The following is a 9500-nucleotide window of genomic DNA, read 5'->3' on the forward strand; positions in this document are numbered from 1 at the left end:
TCAACAAGTACAATTGCATTGACAACTACACTGAGTTCGACAGAAGCATCGACAACTGCAGAAGCATCAATCACAACGTCCATCCCTTCAACAAGTAGTGAGTATACGAGGGCTCTCTTATCAGTCTTAACATTTCTATTCATTCCATTAACTCCAGGTATAGAAACAATTAATTGAATATAACAAAGGAAGCAACAAGTAGAATAATGTGCAGATGAAATTTGCTCATTAGAGTTTTCTTAACATGACTTCTTTACATTAAAACAATAAAGATTTTACTTCACTGCGGCACAGTGGCAATGTCTGAGTGCTCGCTACATATTTGTAGCAGTCTGAATTTTTCCACCGACTGCAACTACAAACACTCAGAATTGACGTTTCATTAAATAATTCAGCATCATGTTTGCTATGCGTTTGTATAGGCATAGGATTAATGATATGTAAAAGAGCTCTAAAGCTGTCACAATTCCAGGACATTTTATCCTGATTACTATCATTCATTATAAATGGGGTCTTAACAAACATTACAACCCAAATATGAAGTGAAATCATTAATATGCTGGTCAATCCTTTTCATGTCCCTCATTAACAATAAATATTGTTTTTAATCACAGCAGCGTCAGAAACGACAGCAAATGCACTGAACTCCACCGGAGCACCAACATCACCATCAGCACCTACCTCACCAAGTACAATAGCACCAACATCTACAGCAAGCTCCACTGAATCACCCACACCTGAAGCAACGACAATAACAACATCAATCCCTTCAACAAGTGGTGAGTATGAGTATTCCTTACTCAATTATAGCATTCTGAACATTTCCACTGACTGCAATAAGACAAACTTAATGAAATTTAACAAAATAAGATGTCATAATGTTGGTTATATGTATTCAGAGTAGAATAATGTGCAAATGCCATGCTTTGATACCTGCTTTGTAAGATTACATTTGATCTTTACACTGCACATCAGATGAAGTGTCTGGATTAACAGCTATAAGGTTAGCATGTTGTTTGAGTTAATTTGAACAACTCTTTAAGCCTGTCACCTATTTTAGAACATAAGAACATAAGAAATAGGAGCAGGAGTAGGCCATCCAGCCCCTCGAGCCTGCCCCGCCATTCAATAAGATCATGGCTGATCTGTCGCTGCTCAGTTCCACTTTCCCGCTTTCTCTCCATAACCCTTAATCCCCTCTCTTATCAAAAACCCATCAACCCGCTTCTTAAAAATATTTAGCGAGGCAGCCTCCACCACTTCAACGGGCAGAGAATTCCAGAGATTCACCACCCTTTGAGTGAAGAAGTTCCTCCTCAACTCCGTTCTAAACCGCCCCCCTTTTATCTTGAGGCTGTGCCCCCTAGTCCTACTGTCTTTTTTGAGCGGGAAGAGTCTCTCCACCTCTATCCTGTCCATCCCATTCATCATCTTATACGTCTCAATGAGATCTCCCCTCATTCTTCTAAACTCTAATGAGTACAAGCCCAGTTTATTCAGCCTCTCCTCATAGCTCAACCCCCTCAACTCCGGTATCAGCCTAGTAAACCTCCTCTGCACTCCCTCCAAGGCCAAAATATCTTTGCACAGGTGCGGCGCCCAAAACTGCACACAGCACTCCAGCTGTGGCCTCACCAATGCCCTATACAGCTGCAGCAAGACCTCCCTACTTTTATATTCAATCCCCCTCGCTATGAAGGCCAGCATCCCATTTGCCTTCCTGACCACCTGCTGCACCTGCAAGCTGGGTTTTTGCGACTCATGCACAAGGACCCCGAGGTCCCTCTGCACCGTCGCCTGCTGCAGTTTTTCGCCCCGTAAGTAATAGTCCTTCCTACCATTCTTCCTACCAAAGTGGACCACCTCACACTTGCCAACATTAAATTCCATTTGCCATTTCCTGGCCCATTCGCCCAGCCTATCTAGATCCTTCTGCAGACTCTCCACACCCTCCGCACAATTTGCCGTTCCCCCAATCTTGGTGTCATCAGCAAATTTCGACACCCTACACTCGGTTCCCTCCTCCAGATCATTTTAATAATTTAATTTTAATATTTTAATAATGACAGCATCAGAACAGTCGACTGCAAACATTGAGACATCCAGTGCAGCACAAACCACTACATCAGCCCCTCCCTCAACAAGTACAATTGCATCAACAACTACACTGAGCTCAACAGAAGCATCGACAACTGCAGAAGCATCAATCACAACATCCATCCCTTCAACAAGCAGTGAGTACACGAGTGCTTTCTTATCAATTTTAACATCTTTGTCCATTCCTTAACTCCAGGTATAGAAACAATTAATTGAATGTATTAAAACAAGCCCTGAGTACAGTAATGTGCAGAGGGGATTTGTTGATCTGAGTTGTGCCTACCTGCCAATTTACATTACTAAATTCCATGTCATGTGAATCAAGTTGATACTGAGGCAATACATTTTGTGTGTTTTTCCATGCTGTTGGTACCTTCCTAAGACTATCATCTATTTTAATAACAGCAGAAGAATCTTCAGCTGCACCTACTGAGACATCCAAAGCAGCACAAAGCTCAACATCAGCTTCTGTCTCAACAAGTACAACAGCGCCAATAACTACAGTGAGCTCCACTGAAGCATCAACAACTGAAGCAACAACAGGCGCGACATCACCCCCATCAACAAGCGGTGAGCATATCAAAGCATTTTTTGCAGATATTCTATTATCAGTGCTGAAAAACTACAGCAAGTTACAAACACATAAATGATCTGATAATACGAGAGAGTATCCTCTTTTTTCATAGCTGCTTTTACAAGGTGCCATTAGTTATTTGCACTGTATAATATGACAAGGTGGAGCATCAGCTCATGTTAGGAAGTAGTTTCAGCCATTTTGCATAACTTTTTAAGCCTGTGTTCTATTTTAATTACTGCAGCAACAGAACAGTCAACTACAAGCATACAGACATCCAGTACAGCACAAACCATTACATCAGCTCCACCCTCAAAAAGTGCAATTGCATCAACAACTACGCTGAGCTCAACAGAAGCATCGACAACTTCAGAAGCATCAATCACAACATCCCTCCCTTCAACAAGTAGTGAGTATCTGAGAGCTCTTTTATCAGTTTTAACATCTCTATGCTTTCCTTGAACAAAGTATAGAAACAACTAATTTGACGTATCAAAAGCAAGCCCCAAGAAGATGAGATTTGCTCATTAGAGTTTTCTTAACATGCCTGGCTTACAATAAAACAGTAAAGCTTTTACTTTCACTGACTGCAGTCACAAAAGCTCATAACTGAAATTTAATAAAACAATTCAGCATCATGTTTGCTACACTATTCCGCTAACCATTGTTTCCATTAATTTATGGAAACAATTAATTGAATGCATCAAATGTGAGTCCCACGTAGAGTAATTTGCAGATAAGATTTGTTCATTCAACTTTTATCAACATGTCTGCCTTACATTATGGTATTAAAGCATTTCCTTCACTGCAGCACAATGGCAACGTATGACTGTGCAATGCCTAGTAGTAGCATTCTGAACTCTTCCACTGACTGAAATTGCAAATACTGATAATTGAAATTTAATAAAATAATTCAGCATCTTGTTTGCTATGTGTACGCATAGGATTAATGATATGTAAAAGAGCATTGGTGCTCTAATGCTGTCACAATTCCAGGCCACTTTATTCTGCTCACTATCCTTCATTGTACATATGCTTAGAGAAAAAATACAAGATGAATATAAAGTAAAATTATTACAGTATTGAACTACTCTTTTCAATCCTCTCAAGAACAATAAACACTTTATTTAATCCCAACAGCATCAGAATCGACAGCAAATGCACTGACTTCCACCGCAGCACCAACATCACCGTCAGCACCTACCTCACCAAGTACAATAGCACCAACATCTACAGCAAGCTCCACTGAATCATCCACACCTGAAGCAACTACAATAGCAACATCAATCCCTTCAACAAGTGGTGAGTATGAGAGCTCCCCTAGTCAGTTATAGCATTCTGAACATTTCCACGGATTGTAATTAGACGAACTTAATGGGATTTAACAATATAAGATAGCAAAATGTTGGCTATATAATTTCAGAGTAGAATAATATGCAAATACCATGCTTTGGTATCTGCTTTGCAAGATTACATTACAAAGTTACACTCTCTATCAGATGAAGAATCTGGATTATCAGCTGTAATGTTAGCATGTTGTTTGAGTGAATTTGTACAATTCTTTAAGCCTGTCACCTATTTTAATAGCTACAGCATCTGAACAGTCGACTGCAAACATACAGACATCCAATACAGCACAAGCCACTGTATCAGCTGCTCCCTCAACAAGTACAATTGCATCAACAACTACACTGAGCTCAACAGAAACATCAAAAACTGCAGAAGCATCAATCACAACATCCCTCCCTTCAACAAGTAGTGAGTATACGAGTGCTCTCTTATCAGGATTAACAACTCTATGCATTCCATTAATTCCAAGTATAGAAACAATTAATTCAACGTGTTTAAAGCAAGCCCTGACTGGAGTAATGTGCAGACGGGATTTGCTCATTAGAGTTGTTTAACATGCCAAGTTACATTCCTAAATTTCATGTTATATAAAGAAAATTGATTTTTACGCGAGACATTACATGTGTTTTTCCATGCTGTTTGTAACTTCCTACGACTATCACCTATTTGAATCACAGGAGAAGAATCTTCAGCTGCAACTACCGAGACATCCACAGCAGCACAAAGCTCAACACCAGCTTCTGTCTCAACAAGTACAATAGTGCAAACAACTACAGTCAGCTCCACTGAAGCATCAACAACTGAAGCAACAACAGGCACTACACCATCCCCATCAACAAGTGGTGAGTATTTCAAAGCATTCTTGCAGCTATCCCATTCCCAATCCTGAAAAACTACTGGGAAGTTAGAAACACATGAAGGATCTGGTGATAAGAGAGTGGTGTCCTGTTTTTTGATACGTACTTTGTGAGATGCTTTCAGTTAGTTGCATGATATCTTCAGACGAGGAAGATGGATTATCAGCTATAATGTTAGATTGTTGTCCAGACGTTTTGTGTCACACTTTCAGTGTGTTATCTATTTTAATAACTACAGCAACAGAACAAACTACAGGAAGTAAGAAACACATAAAGGATATAATAATATGACAATAGCATCCTGTTTTTTCAAGCTGCTTTGCAAGATGCCATTAGTTATTTACACTATAAATCAGCCGAAGATAGTGCATTTCAAGCTAGAATGTTCGCAAGTGGTTTCAGGCACAGGTATCTCCCTTTAAGCCTGTCTTCTATTTTAATAACTGCAGCAACAGAACAGTCAACTGCAAGCATACAGACATCCAGTGTAGCACAATCCACTACATCACTTCCTCCCTCAACAAGTGCAATTGCATCAACAACTACACTGAGCTCGAATGAAGCATCAGCAACTGCAGAATCATCAATCACATCTCTTTCTTCAACAGGTAGTGAGTATACAAGTGCTCTCTCATCAGTTTTAACATCTTCATGTATTCTAACTCCAAGTATAGAAACAATTAATTGAACATGTCAAAAATAAACCCCACATAGAATGTAGTGCAGATGCGATTTGTTCATTCGACCTTTCTAAACATTTCTGTCTTACATTACAATGTTAAAGCATTTCATGCCACTGTGCTACAGTGAAATGTATGACTGTGCAATGCCTTGTTGGAGCATTCTGAATTCTTTCACCAATTGCATATGCAAAAAAGTCATAATTGAAATTTAATAAAATAATTCAGCATCATGTTGACGATGTATATGCATATGCACAGGATGAATGATATGTAAAAGAGCACTGGTGCTCTAATGCTTATCCTGCTCTCTATTGTTCATTATACATGGGTTTTGACAAAAATTACAACATACAAATGCAGTAAAATCATTAATATATCAGTCCAAATTTTTCATTTCCCACAAAAATGATAAACACTTCATTTAATCACAGCAGCATCAGAATCGACAGCAAATGCACCGACTTCCACCGCAGCACCAACATCACCATCAGCACCTACCTCACCAAGTACAATAGCACCAACATCGACAGCAAGCTCCACTGAATTACCCACACCTGAAGCAACAACAATAACAACATCAATCCCTTCAACAAGTGGTGAGTCTGAGCGCCCCCTACTCAGTCATACATTCTGAATTCTGGCACTGACTGCAATTATGAAAGCTGAACAAAGATAAGATACAATAATGTTGGCTACCGATATTCAGAGTAGAATAATGTGCAAATACCATGTTTGATACCTGCTTTGCAAGATTACTCTTGATAGTTACACTGTATATCAGTCAATAGACTGGATTATCAGCTATAATGTTAGGGTGTCGTTTCAGCATTTTGTTTAACCCTTTAAGCCTGTCACCTATTCTGCAGTAACAGAACAGTCAGCTGCAAACATACAGACATCCACTACAGCACAAATCACCACATCAGTTCCTCCCTCAACTAGTACAATTGCCTCAACAACTACACTGAGCTCGACAGAAGCATCAATCACAATATCCCTCCCTTCAACAAGCAGTGAGTATACGAATGCTCTTAGTTTTACCATCTCTATGCATTCCACTAACTCCAGGTATAGAAACAATTAATTGAATATATAAGTAAACACCACATAGAGTAATGCGCGAATGATATTTGTTCATGACACTTTTCTCAACATGTTTGCATTACATTACAATTTTAAGGCATTCCCTTCACTGCGGCACAGTGGCAATGTATGACCTTGCAATACCTAGTTGTAGCATTCTGAACTCTTCCAGCAACCACAATTACAAAAAGTCATAATTGAAATTTAATAAAATAATTCAGCATCATGTTTGCTTTGTGTACGTATATGCACAGGTAAAACGATATGTAAAAGAGCATTGGTGCTCTTTTGCTGTCACTATTCCAGGCCATTTTATCCTGCTCACTGCCTTTCATTATACATGGGGTTTTGATACAAATTAGAACATTCAAATCCAGCAAAATCATTAATATATCGTCCACAATTTTCATTTTCCTCAATACGAATAAACACATTCTTTTTAATTGCAGCGGCATCAGAATCAACAACAAATGCACTGACTTCCACCGCAGCATCAACACCACCTTCAGCACCTATCTCACCAAGTACAATAGCACCAACATCTGCAGCAAGCTCCACTGAATCACCCACACCTGAAGCAACAACAATAACATCAATCGCTTCAACAAGTGGTGAGTATGAGCGCTCCCTACTCAGTTGTAGCATTCTGAATATTTCCGCTGATTCCAATTAGGCAACCTTAATCAAATTTAATAAAATAAGATATCATAATGTTGGCTACATGTATTCAGAGTAGAATAATGTGTAAATGCCATGTTACATTACATTAGATTGTTACACTGCACATCAAACGAAGAATCTGGATTACTAGCTATAAAGTTAGCGTGTTGTTTGAGTTAATTTATACAAGCCTTTAAGCCTGTCACCTATGTTAATAACTACAGCATCAGAACCGTCGACTGCAAACATTGAGACATCCAATACAGCACAAACCACTAAATCAGCTCCTCCCTCAACAAGTACAATTGCATCAACAACTACACTGATCTCAACAGAAGCATCGACAACTGCAGAAGCATCAATCGCAACATCCCTCCCTTCAACAAGTAGTGAGTATACGAGTGCTCTCTGATCAGTTTTAACATCTCGATGCGTTCCTTGAACTAAGTATTGAAACAGCTAATTCAGTGTATCAAAGGCAAGCACCCAGGAGATGAAATTTGCCCATTCCAGTTTTCTTAACATGCCTGGCTTACAACAAAATAGTAAAGCTTTTACTTCCACCGACTGCAGTTACAAAAGCTCATAATTGAAGTTTAATAATATAATGCAGCATCATGTTGGCTGCATGTACGCACAGGATTAATGATATGTAAAAGAACATTGGTGCTCTATTCCTATCACAATTCCAGGACATTTTATCCTGCTCTCTGTCATTTATTATACATGGGGTTTTGAGAAAAATTACAACACAAATATGAAGTCAAATCATTGTAATAATTGTCTAGCCTTTTCAATCTCCTCAATAACAATGAACACTTTATTTAATCCCAACAGCATCAGAATCGACAGCAAATGCACCGACTTCCACCGCAGCATCAACATCACCATCAGCACCTACCTCACGAAGTACAATAGCACCAACATCTACAGCAAGCTCCACTGAATCACCCACACCTGAAGCACCAATAATAACAACATCAATCCCTTCAACAAGTGGTGAGTATGAGTGCTCCCTACTCAGTTGTAACATTCTGAACACTTCCACAGATTACAATTAGAGCAACTTAATGAAATTTAAAAAAAATAATATATTCAGAGTAGAATAATGTGTAAATGCCATATATTGTTACTTGCTTCGCAAGATTACATTGGATAGTTACACTGTATATTAGACAAAGAATGCATGTTATCAGGTATAATGTTTGGCATTATGTCATTTCTGTCATTTTGTGTAACTCTTTATGCCTGTCATTTTACTAACTGCAGCATCAGAACAGTCAGCTGCAAACATACAGACATCCAATGCAGCACAAACCACTACATCAGCTGCTGCCTCAACAAGTACAATTGCATCAACAACTACACAGAGCTCAACAGAAGCATCAACAACTGCAGAAGCATCAATCACAACATCGCTCCCTTCAACAAGTAGTGAGTATATGAATGCCATCTTATCAATTTTAACATCTCTATTCAATCTGTTAGCTCCAAGTGTCGAAACAACTAGTTCAACGTAACAAAATTAATTACCAAGTAGAATAATGTGCAGATGAGATTTGCTCATTTGACTTTTCTTAACATGCCTGGTTTACATTACAATATTAAAGCTTTCACTGCGACACGATGTCAATGTATGAGTGCACATTACCTAATTGTAGCATTCTGAACTCTTGCACTGAGTGCAATTAGGAACACATAATCAAAATGAACAAAATAATACAGCATAATGTTGGATACAAATATTCAAAGTAGAATAATTTACAAGTGCCAGGCTTTGATAACTGTTTGCAAAATTACATTAGGTAGTTTCACTGTACATCAGATGACGAAGCTGGATTATCAGATATGAAGTTAGCACGTTGTTTCAGTCATTTTGCAGCCGTCTTTAAGCCTGTCACCTATTCTAATAACTACAGCAACAGAACAGTCGACTGCAAACATTGAGCCATTCAGTACAACACAAACCACAATAGCAGCTTCTCCCTCAACAAGTACAATTGCATTGACAACTACACTGAGTTCGACAGAAGCATCGACAACTGCAGAAGCATCAATCACAACGTCCATCCCTTCAACAAGTAGTGAGTATACGAGGGCTCTCTTATCAGTCTTAACATTTCTATTCATTCCATTAACTCCAGGTATAGAAACAATTAATTGAATATAACAAGGAAGCAACAAGTAGAATAATGT

This window comes from Carcharhinus amblyrhynchos, chromosome 26 (assembly GCF_965287045.1).
Source record: "Carcharhinus amblyrhynchos chromosome 26, sCarAmb.v2.hapA, whole genome shotgun sequence".
Lineage (NCBI taxonomy): Eukaryota > Metazoa > Chordata > Chondrichthyes > Carcharhiniformes > Carcharhinidae > Carcharhinus > Carcharhinus amblyrhynchos.